General features: G+C 62.9%; 1 protein-coding gene across 3 annotated transcripts in view; it reads left to right on the top strand.

Annotated features, from left to right (window-relative positions):
• The window catches only part of LOC143958879 (protein sel-1 homolog 3-like), a 235,717-nt gene that overhangs the window by 85,631 nt on the left and 137,312 nt on the right, over window positions 1-12,774 (top strand). The gene's annotated exons all lie outside the window — the stretch shown is intronic.

Below are 12,774 nucleotides of genomic sequence, written 5' to 3'. Positions count from 1 at the left end.
CCGGCCCACCTACCCCCAGTGTCATATGGCCCAGAGGGCCTTCACCATAGGTTGTCCCCGGCCCACCTTCCCCCCAGTGTCATATGGCCCAGAGGGCCTTCACCATAGGTTGTCCCCGGCCCACCTACCCCCAGTGTCATATGGCCCAGAGGGCCTTCACCATAGGTTGTCCCCGGCCCACCTCCCCCCAGTGTCATATGGCCCACAGGGCCTTCACCATAGGTTGTCCCCGGCCCACCTACCCCCAGTGTCATATGGCCCAGAGGGCCTTCACCATAGGTTGTCCCCGGCCCACCTACCCCCAGTGTCATATGGCCCAGAGGGCCTTCACCATAGGTTGTCCCCGGCCCACCTACCCCCAGTGTCATATGGCCCAGAGGGCCTTCACCATAGGTTGTCCCCGGCCCACCTCCCCCCAGTGTCATATGGCCCAGAGGGCCTTCACCATAGGTTGTCCTCGGCCCACCTCCCCCCAGTGTCATATGGTCCAGAGGTCCTTCACCATAGGTTGTCATCGGCCCGCCTCCCCCCAGTGTCATATGGCCCATAGGGCCTTCACCATAGGTTGTCCCCGGCCCACCTACCCCCAGTGTCATATGGCCCAGAGGGCCTTCACCATAGGTTGTCCCCGGCCCACCTTCCCCCCAGTGTCATATGGCCCAGAGGGCCTTCACCATAGGTTGTCCCCGGCCCACCTTCCCCCCAGTGTCATATGGCCCAGAGGGCCTTCACCATAGGTTGTCCCCGGCCCACCTACCCCCAGTGTCATATGGCCCAGAGGGCCTTCACCATAGGTTGTCCCCGGCCCACCTCCCCCCAGTGTCATATGGCCCAGAGGGCCTTCACCATAGGTTGTCCTCGGCCCACCTCCCCCCAGTGTCATATGGTCCAGAGGTCCTTCACCATAGGTTGTCCCCGGCCCACCTCCCCCCAGTTTCATATGGCCCATAGGGCCTTCACCATAGGTTGTCCCCGGCCCACCTACCCCCAGTGTCATATGGCCCAGAGGGCCTTCACCATAGGTTGTCCCCGGCCCACCTTCCCCCCAGTGTCATATGGCCCAGAGGGCCTTCACCATAGGTTGTCCCCGGCCCACCTTCCCCCCAGTATCATATGGCCCAGAGGGCCTTCACCATAGGTTGTCCCCGGCCCACCTACCCCCAGTGTCATATGGCCCAGAGGGCCTTCACCATAGGTTGTCCCCGGCCCACCTCCCCCCAGTGTCATATGGCCCACAGGGCCTTCACCATAGGTTGTCCCCGGCCCACCTACCCCCAGTGTCATATGGCCCAGAGGGCCTTCACCATAGGTTGTCCCCGGCCCACCTACCCCCAGTGTCATATGGCCCAGAGGGCCTTCACCATAGGTTGTCCCCGGCCCACCTACCCCCAGTGTCATATGGCCCAGAGGGCCTTCACCATAGGTTGTCCCCGGCCCACCTCCCCCCAGTGTCATATGGCCCAGAGGGCCTTCACCATAGGTTGTCCTCGGCCCACCTCCCCCCAGTGTCATATGGTCCAGAGGTCCTTCACCATAGGTTGTCCCCGGCCCACCTCCCCCCAGTTTCATATGGCCCATAGGGCCTTCACCATAGGTTGTCCCCGGCCCACCTACCCCCAGTGTCATATGGCCCAGAGGGCCTTCACCATAGGTTGTCCCCGGCCCACCTTCCCCCCAGTGTCATATGGCCCAGAGGGCCTTCACCATAGGTTGTCCCCGGCCCACCTTCCCCCCAGTATCATATGGCCCAGAGGGCCTTCACCATAGGTTGTCCCCGGCCCACCTACCCCCAGTGTCATATGGCCCAGAGGGCCTTCACCATAGGTTGTCCCCGGCCCACCTCCCCCCAGTGTCATATGGCCCACAGGGCCTTCACCATAGGTTGTCCCCGGCCCACCTACCCCCAGTGTCATATGGCCCAGAGGGCCTTCACCATAGGTTGTCCCCGGCCCACCTTCCCCCCAGTGTCATATGGCCCAGAGGGCCTTCACCATAGGTTGTCCCCGGCCCACCTACCCCCAGTGTCATATGGCCCAGAGGGCCTTCACCATAGGTTGTCCCCGGCCCACCTCCCCCCAGTGTCATATGGCCCACAGGGCCTTCACCATAGGTTGTCCCCGGCCCACCTACCCCCAGTGTCATATGGCCCAGAGGGCCTTCACCATAGGTTGTCCCCGGCCCACCTACCCCCAGTGTCATATGGCCCAGAGGGCCTTCACCATAGGTTGTCCCCGGCCCACCTACCCCCAGTGTCATATGGCCCAGAGGGCCTTCACCATAGGTTGTCCCCGGCCCACCTCCCCCCAGTGTCATATGGCCCAGAGGGCCTTCACCATAGGTTGTCCTCGGCCCACCTCCCCCCAGTGTCATATGGTCCAGAGGTCCTTCACCATAGGTTGTCATCGGCCCGCCTCCCCCCAGTGTCATATGGCCCATAGGGCCTTCACCATAGGTTGTCCCCGGCCCACCTACCCCCAGTGTCATATGGCCCAGAGGGCCTTCACCATAGGTTGTCCCCGGCCCACCTTCCCCCCAGTGTCATATGGCCCAGAGGGCCTTCACCATAGGTTGTCCCCGGCCCACCTTCCCCCCAGTGTCATATGGCCCAGAGGGCCTTCACCATAGGTTGTCCCCGGCCCACCTACCCCCAGTGTCATATGGCCCAGAGGGCCTTCACCATAGGTTGTCCCCGGCCCACCTTCCCCCCAGTGTCATATGGCCCAGAGGGCCTTCACCATAGGTTGTCCCCGGCCCACCTACCCCCAGTGTCATATGGCCCAGAGGGCCTTCACCATAGGTTGTCCCCGGCCCACCTCCCCCCAGTGTCATATGGCCCACAGGGCCTTCACCATAGGTTGTCCCCGGCCCACCTCCCCCCAGTGTCATATGGCCCAGAGGGCCTTCACCATAGGTTGTCCCCGGCCCACCTTCCCCCCAGTGTCATATGGCCCAGAGGGCCTTCACCATAGGTTGTCCCCGGCCCACCTACCCCCAGTGTCATATGGCCCAGAGGGCCTTCACCATAGGTTGTCCCCGGCCCACCTCCCCCCAGTGTCATATGGCCCACAGGGCCTTCACCATAGGTTGTCCCCGGCCCACCTACCCCCAGTGTCATATGGCCCAGAGGGCCTTCACCATAGGTTGTCCCCGGCCCACCTACCCCCAGTGTCATATGGCCCAGAGGGCCTTCACCATAGGTTGTCCCCGGCCCACCTACCCCCAGTGTCATATGGCCCAGAGGGCCTTCACCATAGGTTGTCCCCGGCCCACCTCCCCCCAGTGTCATATGGCCCAGAGGGCCTTCACCATAGGTTGTCCTCGGCCCACCTCCCCCCAGTGTCATATGGTCCAGAGGTCCTTCACCATAGGTTGTCCCCGGCCCACCTCCCCCCAGTTTCATATGGCCCATAGGGCCTTCACCATAGGTTGTCCCCGGCCCACCTACCCCCAGTGTCATATGGCCCAGAGGGCCTTCACCATAGGTTGTCCCCGGCCCACCTTCCCCCCAGTGTCATATGGCCCAGAGGGCCTTCACCATAGGTTGTCCCCGGCCCACCTTCCCCCCAGTATCATATGGCCCAGAGGGCCTTCACCATAGGTTGTCCCCGGCCCACCTACCCCCAGTGTCATATGGCCCAGAGGGCCTTCACCATAGGTTGTCCCCGGCCCACCTCCCCCCAGTGTCATATGGCCCACAGGGCCTTCACCATAGGTTGTCCCCGGCCCACCTACCCCCAGTGTCATATGGCCCAGAGGGCCTTCACCATAGGTTGTCCCCGGCCCACCTACCCCCAGTGTCATATGGCCCAGAGGGCCTTCACCATAGGTTGTCCCCGGCCCACCTACCCCCAGTGTCATATGGCCCAGAGGGCCTTCACCATAGGTTGTCCCCGGCCCACCTCCCCCCAGTGTCATATGGCCCAGAGGGCCTTCACCATAGGTTGTCCTCGGCCCACCTCCCCCCAGTGTCATATGGTCCAGAGGTCCTTCACCATAGGTTGTCCCCGGCCCACCTCCCCCCAGTTTCATATGGCCCATAGGGCCTTCACCATAGGTTGTCCCCGGCCCACCTACCCCCAGTGTCATATGGCCCAGAGGGCCTTCACCATAGGTTGTCCCCGGCCCACCTTCCCCCCAGTGTCATATGGCCCAGAGGGCCTTCACCATAGGTTGTCCCCGGCCCACCTTCCCCCCAGTATCATATGGCCCAGAGGGCCTTCACCATAGGTTGTCCCCGGCCCACCTACCCCCAGTGTCATATGGCCCAGAGGGCCTTCACCATAGGTTGTCCCCGGCCCACCTCCCCCCAGTGTCATATGGCCCACAGGGCCTTCACCATAGGTTGTCCCCGGCCCACCTACCCCCAGTGTCATATGGCCCAGAGGGCCTTCACCATAGGTTGTCCCCGGCCCACCTTCCCCCCAGTGTCATATGGCCCAGAGGGCCTTCACCATAGGTTGTCCCCGGCCCACCTACCCCCAGTGTCATATGGCCCAGAGGGCCTTCACCATAGGTTGTCCCCGGCCCACCTCCCCCCAGTGTCATATGGCCCACAGGGCCTTCACCATAGGTTGTCCCCGGCCCACCTACCCCCAGTGTCATATGGCCCAGAGGGCCTTCACCATAGGTTGTCCCCGGCCCACCTACCCCCAGTGTCATATGGCCCAGAGGGCCTTCACCATAGGTTGTCCCCGGCCCACCTACCCCCAGTGTCATATGGCCCAGAGGGCCTTCACCATAGGTTGTCCCCGGCCCACCTCCCCCCAGTGTCATATGGCCCAGAGGGCCTTCACCATAGGTTGTCCTCGGCCCACCTCCCCCCAGTGTCATATGGTCCAGAGGTCCTTCACCATAGGTTGTCATCGGCCCGCCTCCCCCCAGTGTCATATGGCCCATAGGGCCTTCACCATAGGTTGTCCCCGGCCCACCTACCCCCAGTGTCATATGGCCCAGAGGGCCTTCACCATAGGTTGTCCCCGGCCCACCTTCCCCCCAGTGTCATATGGCCCAGAGGGCCTTCACCATAGGTTGTCCCCGGCCCACCTTCCCCCCAGTGTCATATGGCCCAGAGGGCCTTCACCATAGGTTGTCCCCGGCCCACCTACCCCCAGTGTCATATGGCCCAGAGGGCCTTCACCATAGGTTGTCCCCAGCCCACCTCCCCCCAGTGTCATATGGCCCACAGGGCCTTCACCATAGGTTGTCCCCGGCCCACCTCCCCCCAGTGTCATATGGCCCAGAGGGCCTTCACCATAGGTTGTCCCCGGCCCACCTTCCCCCCAGTGTCATATGGCCCAGAGGGCCTTCACCATAGGTTGTCCCCGGCCCACCTACCCCCAGTGTCATATGGCCCAGAGGGCCTTCACCATAGGTTGTCCCCGGCCCACCTCCCCCCAGTGTCATATGGCCCACAGGGCCTTCACCATAGGTTGTCCCCGGCCCACCTACCCCCAGTGTCATATGGCCCAGAGGGCCTTCACCATAGGTTGTCCCCGGCCCACCTACCCCCAGTGTCATATGGCCCAGAGGGCCTTCACCATAGGTTGTCCCCGGCCCACCTACCCCCAGTGTCATATGGCCCAGAGGGCCTTCACCATAGGTTGTCCCCGGCCCACCTCCCCCCAGTGTCATATGGCCCAGAGGGCCTTCACCATAGGTTGTCCTCGGCCCACCTCCCCCCAGTGTCATATGGTCCAGAGGTCCTTCACCATAGGTTGTCCCCGGCCCACCTCCCCCCAGTTTCATATGGCCCATAGGGCCTTCACCATAGGTTGTCCCCGGCCCACCTACCCCCAGTGTCATATGGCCCAGAGGGCCTTCACCATAGGTTGTCCCCGGCCCACCTTCCCCCCAGTGTCATATGGCCCAGAGGGCCTTCACCATAGGTTGTCCCCGGCCCACCTTCCCCCCAGTGTCATATGGCCCAGAGGGCCTTCACCATAGGTTGTCCCCGGCCCACCTTCCCCCCAGTGTCATATGGCCCAGAGGGCCTTCACCATAGGTTGTCCCCGGCCCACCTACCCCCAGTGTCATATGGCCCAGAGGGCCTTCACCATAGGTTGTCCCCGGCCCACCTCCCCCCAGTGTCATATGGCCCACAGGGCCTTCACCATAGGTTGTCCCCGGCCCACCTACCCCCAGTGTCATATGGCCCAGAGGGCCTTCACCATAGGTTGTCCCCGGCCCACCTTCCCCCCAGTGTCATATGGCCCAGAGGGCCTTCACCATAGGTTGTCCCCGGCCCACCTACCCCCAGTGTCATATGGCCCAGAGGGCCTTCACCATAGGTTGTCCCCGGCCCACCTCCCCCCAGTGTCATATGGCCCACAGGGCCTTCACCATAGGTTGTCCCCGGCCCACCTACCCCCAGTGTCATATGGCCCAGAGGGCCTTCACCATAGGTTGTCCCCGGCCCACCTACCCCCAGTGTCATATGGCCCAGAGGGCCTTCACCATAGGTTTTCCCCGGCCCACCTACCCCCAGTGTCATATGGCCCAGAGGGCCTTCACCATAGGTTGTCCCCGGCCCACCTCCCCCCAGTGTCATATGGCCCAGAGGGCCTTCACCATAGGTTGTCCTCGGCCCACCTCCCCCCAGTGTCATATGGTCCAGAGGTCCTTCACCATAGGTTGTCCCCGGCCCACCTCCCCCCAGTTTCATATGGCCCATAGGGCCTTCACCATAGGTTGTCCCCGGCCCACCTACCCCCAGTGTCATACTGCCCAGAGGGCCTTCACCATAGGTTGTCCCCGGCCCACCTTCCCCCAGTGTCATATGGCCCAGAGGGCCTTCACCATAGGTTGTCCCCGGCCCACCTTCCCCCCAGTGTCATATGGCCCAGAGGGCCTTCACCATAGGTTGTCCCCGGCCCACCTACCCCCAGTGTCATATGGCCCAGAGGGCCTTCACCATAGGTTGTCCCCGGCCCACCTCCCCCCAGTGTCATATGGCCCACAGGGCCTTCACCATAGGTTGTCCCCGGCCCACCTACCCCCAGTGTCATATGGCCCAGAGGGCCTTCACCATAGGTTGTCCCCGGCCCACCTTCCCCCCAGTGTCATATGGCCCAGAGGGCCTTCACCATAGGTTGTCCCCGGCCCACCTACCCCCAGTGTCATATGGCCCAGAGGGCCTTCACCATAGGTTGTCCCCGGCCCACCTCCCCCCAGTGTCATATGGCCCACAGGGCCTTCACCATAGGTTGTCCCCGGCCCACCTACCCCCAGTGTCATATGGCCCAGAGGGCCTTCACCATAGGTTGTCCCCGGCCCACCTACCCCCAGTGTCATATGGCCCAGAGGGCCTTCACCATAGGTTGTCCCCGGCCCACCTACCCCCAGTGTCATATGGCCCAGAGGGCCTTCACCATAGGTTGTCCCCGGCCCACCTCCCCCAGTGTCATATGGTCCAGAGGTCCTTCACCATAGGTTGTCCCCGGCCCACCTCCCCCCAGTTTTATATGGCCCATAGGGCCTTCACCATAGGTTGTCCCCGGCCCACCTACCCCCAGTGTCATATGGTCCAGAGGGCCTTCACCATAGGTTGTCCCCGGCCCACCTTCCCCCCAGTGTCATATGGCCCAGAGGGCCTTCACCATAGGTTGTCCCCGGCCCACCTTCCCCCCAGTGTCATATGGCCCAGAGGGCCTTCACCATAGGTTGTCCCCAGCCCACCTACCCCCAGTGTCATATGGCCCAGAGGGCCTTCACCATAGGTTGTCCCCGGCCCACCTCCCCCCACTGTCATATGGCCCACAGGGCCTTCACCATAGGTTGTCCCCGGCCCACCTACCCCCAGTGTCATATGGCCCAGAGGGCCTTCACCATAGGTTGTCCCCGGCCCACCTTCCCCCCAGTGTCATATGGCCCAGAGGGCCTTCACCATAGGTTGTCCCCGGCCCACCTACCCCCAGTGTCATATGGCCCAGAGGGCCTTCACCATAGGTTGTCCCCGGCCCACCTCCCCCCAGTGTCATATGGCCCACAGGGCCTTCACCATAGGTTGTCCCCGGCCCACCTACCCCCAGTGTCATATGGCCCAGAGGGCCTTCACCATAGGTTGTCCCCGGCCCACCTACCCCCAGTGTCATATGGCCCAGAGGGCCTTCACCATAGGTTGTCCCCGGCCCACCTACCCCCAGTGTCATATGGCCCAGAGGGCCTTCACCATAGGTTGTCCCCGGCCCACCTCCCCCCAGTGTCATATGGCCCAGAGGGCCTTCACCATAGGTTGTCCTCGGCCCACCTCCCCCCAGTGTCATATGGTCCAGAGGTCCTTCACCATAGGTTGTCCCCGGCCCACCTCCCCCCAGTTTCATATGGCCCATAGGGCCTTCACCATAGGTTGTCCCCGGCCCACCTACCCCCAGTGTCATATGGCCCAGAGGGCCTTCACCATAGGTTGTCCCCGGCCCACCTTCCCCCCAGTGTCATATGGCCCAGAGGGCCTTCACCATAGGTTGTCCCCGGCCCACCTACCCCCAGTGTCATATGGCCCAGAGGGCCTTCACCATAGGTTGTCCCCGGCCCACCTCCCCCCAGTGTCATATGGCCCACAGGGCCTTCACCATAGGTTGTCCCCGGCCCACCTACCCCCAGTGTCATATGGCCCAGAGGGCCTTCACCATAGGTTGTCCCCGGCCCACCTACCCCCAGTGTCATATGGCCCAGAGGGCCTTCACCATAGGTTGTCCCCGGCCCACCTCCCCCCAGTGTCATATGGCCCACAGGGCCTTCACCATAGGTTGTCCTCGGCCCACCTCCCCCAGTGTCATATGGTCCAGAGGGCCTTCACCATAGGTTGTCCTCGGCCCACCTCCCCCCAGTGTCATATGGTCCAGAGGTCCTTCACCATAGGTTGTCCCCGGCCCACCTCCCCCCAGTTTCATATGGCCCAGAGGGCCTTCACCATAGGTTGTCCCCGGCCCACCTACCCCCAGTGTCATATGGCCCAGAGGGCCTTCACCATAGGTTGTCCCCGGCCCACCTTCCCCCAGTGTCATATGGTCCAGAGGTCCTTCACCATAGGTTGTCCCCGGCCCACCTCCCCCCAGTTTCATATGGCCCAGAGGGCCTTCACCATAGGTTGTCCCCGGCCCACCTACCCCCAGTGTCATATGGCCCAGAGGGCCTTCACCATAGGTTGTCCTCGGTCCACCTCCCCCCAGTGTCATATGGTCCAGAGGGCCTTCACCATAGCTTGTCTTCGGCCCACCTCCCCCCAGTGTCATATGGCCCAGAGGGCCTTCACCATAGGTTGTCCCCGGCCCACCTCCCCCCAGTGTCATATGGCCCAGAGGGCCTTCGCCATAGGTTGTCCCCGGCCCACCTACCCCCAGTGTCATATGGCCCAGAGGGCCTTCACCATAGGTTGTCCCCGGCCCACCTCCCCCCAGTGTCATATGGCCCAGAGGGCCTTCACCATAGGTTGTCCCCGGCCCACATCCCCCCAGTGTCATATGGCCCAGAGGGCCTTCACCATAGGTTGTCCCCGGCCCACCTCCCCCCAGTGTCATATGGCCCAGAGGGCCTTCACCATAGGTTGTCCCCGGCCCACCTACCCCCAGTGTCATATGGCCCAGAGGGCCTTCACCATAGGTTGTCCCCGGCCCACCTCCCCCCAGTGTCATATGCCCCAGAGGGCCTTCACCATAGGTTGTCCTCGGCCCACCTCCCCCAGTGTCATATGGTCCAGAGGGCCTTCACCATAGGTTGTCCCCGGCCCACCTCCCCCCAGTTTCATATGGCCCAGAGGGCCTTCACCATAGGTTGTCCCCGGCCCACCTACCCCCAGTGTCATATGGCCCAGAGGGCCTTCACCATAGGTTGTCCCCGGCCCACCTCCCCCCAGTGTCATATGGTCCAGAGGTCCTTCACCATAGGTTGTCCCCGGCCCACCTCCCCCCAGTTTCATATGGCCCAGAGGGCCTTCACCATAGGTTGTCCCCGGCCCACCTACCCCCAGTGTCATATGGCCCAGAGGGCCTTCACCATAGGTTGTCCCCGGCCCACCTTCCCCCCAGTGTCATATGGCCCAGAGGGCCTTCACCATAGGTTGTCCCCGGCCCACCTACCCCCAGTGTCATATGGCCCAGAGGGCCTTCACCATAGGTTGTCCCCGGCCCACCTCCCCCCAGTGTCATATGGCCCAGAGGGCCTTCACCATAGGTTGTCCCCGGCCCACCTACCCCCAGTGTCATATGGCCCAGAGGGCCTTCACCATAGGTTGTCCCCGGCCCACCTCCCCCCAGTGTCATATGGCCCAGAGGGCCTTCACCATAGGTTGTCCCCGGCCCACATCCCCCCAGTGTCATATGGCCCAGAGGGCCTTCACCATAGGTTGTCCCCGGCCCACCTCCCCCCAGTGTCATATGGCCCAGAGGGCCTTCACCATAGGTTGTCCCCGGCCCACCTACCCCCAGTGTCATATGGCCCAGAGGGCCTTCACCATAGGTTGTCCCCGGCCCACCTCCCCCCAGTGTCATATGGCCCACAGGGCCTTCACCATAGGTTGTCCTCGGCCCACCTCCCCCAGTGTCATATGGTCCAGAGGGCCTTCACCATAGGTTGTCCTCGGCCCACCTCCCCCCAGTGTCATATGGTCCAGAGGTCCTTCACCATAGGTTGTCCCCGGCCCACCTCCCCCCAGTTTCATATGGCCCAGAGGGCCTTCACCATAGGTTGTCCCCGGCCCACCTACCCCCAGTGTCATATGGCCCAGAGGGCCTTCACCATAGGTTGTCCCCGGCCCACCTTCCCCCCAGTGTCATATGGCCCAGAGGGCCTTCACCATAGGTTGTCCCCGGCCCACCTACCCCCAGTGTCATATGGCCCAGAGGGCCTTCACCATAGGTTGTCCCCGGCCCACCTCCCCCCAGTGTCATATGGCCCAGAGGGCCTTCACCATAGGTTGTCCCCGGCCCACCTACCCCCAGTGTCATATGGCCCAGAGGGCCTTCACCATAGGTTGTCCCCGGCCCACCTCCCCCCAGTGTCATATGGCCCAGAGGGCCTTCACCATAGGTTGTCCTCGGCCCACCTCCCCCAGTGTCATATGGTCCAGAGGGCCTTCACCATAGGTTGTCCTCGGCCCACCTCCCCCCAGTGTCATATGGCCCAGTGGGCCTTCACCATAGGTTGTCCTCAGCCCACCTCCCCCCAGTGTCATATGGTCCAGAGGGCCTTCACCATAGGTTGTCCTTGGCCCACCTCCCCCCAGTGTCATATGGTCCAGAGTGCCTTCACCATAGGTGGCCCCCGGCCCACCTCCCCCCAGTGTCATATGGTCCAGAGGGCCTTCACCATAGGTTGTCCCCGGCCCACCTCCCCCCAGTTTCATATGGTCCAGAGGGCCTTCACCATAGGTTGTCCTCGGCCCACCTCCCCCCAGTGTCATATGGTCCAGAGGGCCTTCACCATAGGTTGTCCCCGGCCCACCTCCCCCCAGTTTCATATGGCCCAGAGGGCCTTCACCATAGGTTGTCCCCGGCCCACCTACCCCCAGTGTCATATGGCCCAGAGGGCCTTCACCATAGGTTGTCCCCGGCCCACCTCCCCCCAGTGTCATATGGCCCAGAGGGCCTTCACCATAGGTTGTCCTCGGCCCACCTCCCCCAGTGTCATATGGTCCAGAGGGCCTTCACCATAGGTTGTCCTCGGCCCACCTCCCCCCAGTGTCATATGGCCCAGTGGGCCTTCACCATAGGTTGTCCTCAGCCCACCTCCCCCCAGTGTCATATGGTCCAGAGGGCCTTCACCATAGGTTGTCCTTGGCCCACCTCCCCCCAGTGTCATATGGTCCAGAGTGCCTTCACCATAGGTGGCCCCCGGCCCACCTCCCCCCAGTTTCATATGGTCCAGAGGGCCTTCACCATAGGTTGTCCTCGGCCCACCTCCCCCCAGTGTCATATGGTCCAGAGGGCCTTCACCATAGGTTGTCCCCGGCCCACCTCCCCCCAGTTTCATATGGCCCAGAGGGCCTTCACCATAGGTTGTCCTCGGCCCACCTACCCCCAGTGTCATATGGTCCAGAGAGCCTTCACCATAGGTTGTCCCCGGCCCACCTCCCCCCCAGTGTGATATGGTCCAGAGGGCCTTCACCATAGGTTGTCCTCGGCCCACCTCCCCCAGTGTCATATGGTCCAGAGTGCCTTCACCATAGGTTGTCCTCGGCCCACCTCCCCCCGGTGTCATATGGTCCAGAGTGCCTTCACCATAGGTGGCCCCCGGCCCACCTCCCCCCAGTGTCATATGGTCCAGAGGGCCTTCACCATAGGTTGTCCCCGGCCCACATCCCCCCAGTGTCATATGGTCCAGAGGGCCTTCACCATAGGTTGTCCCCGGCCCACATCCCCCCAGTGTCATATGGTCCAGAGGGCCTTCACCATAGGTTGTCCTCGGCCCACCTCCCCCCAGTGTCATATGGCCCAGAGGGCCTTCACCATAGGTTGTCCCCGGCCCTCCTCCCCCCAGTGTCATATGGTCCAGAGAGCCTTCACCATAGGTTGTCCTCGGCCCACCTCCCCCCAGTGTCATATGGCCCAGAGGGCCTTCACCATAGGTTGTCCTCAGCCCAGCTCCTCCCAGTGTCATTTGGTCCAGAGAGCCTTCACCATAGGTTGTCCCCGGCCCACCTCCCCCCAGTGTCATATGGTCCAGAGAGCCTTCACCATAGGTTGTCCTCGGCCCACCTCCCCCCAGTGTCATATGGTCCAGAGGGCCTTCACCATAGGTTGTCCTCGGCCCACCTCCCCCCAGTGTCATATGGACCAGAGA

The sequence above is a fragment of the Lithobates pipiens genome, unplaced genomic scaffold (assembly GCF_037356315.1).
Source record: "Lithobates pipiens isolate NorthernLeopardFrog02 unplaced genomic scaffold, aLitPip1_a1.2 Scaffold_63, whole genome shotgun sequence".
In the NCBI taxonomy this organism is placed as follows: domain Eukaryota; kingdom Metazoa; phylum Chordata; class Amphibia; order Anura; family Ranidae; genus Lithobates; species Lithobates pipiens.
The sequence above is the reverse complement of the archived record's forward strand: the minus strand, read 5'-3'. Positions and strand labels throughout refer to the sequence as shown.